General features: G+C 35.5%; 1 long non-coding RNA gene across 1 annotated transcript in view; it reads left to right on the top strand.

Moving 5' to 3' along the window:
- Positions 1 to 633, top strand: part of LOC119590615 — a 1,877-nt gene extending 1,244 nt beyond the window's left edge. Inside the window, exon 2 of the long non-coding RNA XR_005230275.1 lies at positions 43 to 633. This is a non-coding gene — a long non-coding RNA (uncharacterized LOC119590615). The remainder of the gene's footprint in view (positions 1 to 42) is intronic.
- Positions 634 to 954: the final 321 nt, after the last annotated feature.

The raw sequence follows: 954 nt of genomic DNA, 5'->3' as shown, positions 1-954 counted from the left end.
CAGAGAGAACAAGGATTTAATCCCGGTGCAATTTTTTTTCAGAGGCATTTCGATGTGTCATGTGTAATAATCTTCTGAAACTTTCCAAGTCAGCTAACTCCACTGACGACCTTGAGAGTCTTTTGCTTAGGGCCAAAAATGTAAATGAATCAAGCACTAGTACTTTCCAGGAATGTCCAGGTGTTAGTTGTTTCTTAGAAGATAATTGGAAAATAGACAAAAAAACTGGTTGTCACATGAAAAATAATATTCAACAAGACTGGAAGGTACATTGGCACGTGAATGGAATAAGATTTAGCCTGTGAAAATTCTTTTAGATAAGACTCCTGTAGTGTCTCATGGTAAATTGACATTTGGCAGTTTATAAGTGGAATCAGAGGATCTCCAGTGTCTTGATTTTATAGAGAAAATTTTATATTGCAAATGTAATGGCATAAGAACCATTTAAAAAAAAGTATGATCCATATCTTCGCAAAATTTAAAGTTAAATGTGTTGAAAACTATGACGCAGTCTGTGAAACATGGTGAAGAAGCAAAGTCCCAGAATAGGAAATAGAAGAAAGTTCTACATTTGTCAAATTTTATTTCAACTTATCTTTTGTATGTGCATTTGCAAATAAACCAGAAAAATAACATTTTTTTCCTCATAACTTAAAATAGCTGCTTACACAAATATCAGCTGCATGAATAACTTCGTGATGACTACAGTTTTGCATAAGACCAACATCTATGTTCGGTTGAACTATCAGGCCACGTTAAGCATTAGCAGGCGACATAATGGCCAAACAGACGAAATATTCTTTACCACGAGTTTACATGTCATGGCAACATTGTATGGCGTCAAATTGACGTCACTGGTATTGCCATATTACAACCACCAGAGGGCTAAATTGAGTACAGCATTACCTATGGGATAAGGCTGTAATAAGAGTAGCAGGCATCTTTCAGTTCCAG

Source organism: Penaeus monodon, chromosome 27 (assembly GCF_015228065.2).
Source record: "Penaeus monodon isolate SGIC_2016 chromosome 27, NSTDA_Pmon_1, whole genome shotgun sequence".
Classification (NCBI taxonomy): Eukaryota; Metazoa; Arthropoda; class Malacostraca; order Decapoda; family Penaeidae; genus Penaeus; species Penaeus monodon.
Note: the sequence above shows the minus strand (reverse complement) of the source record. Positions and strands in the feature narration are given on the sequence as shown.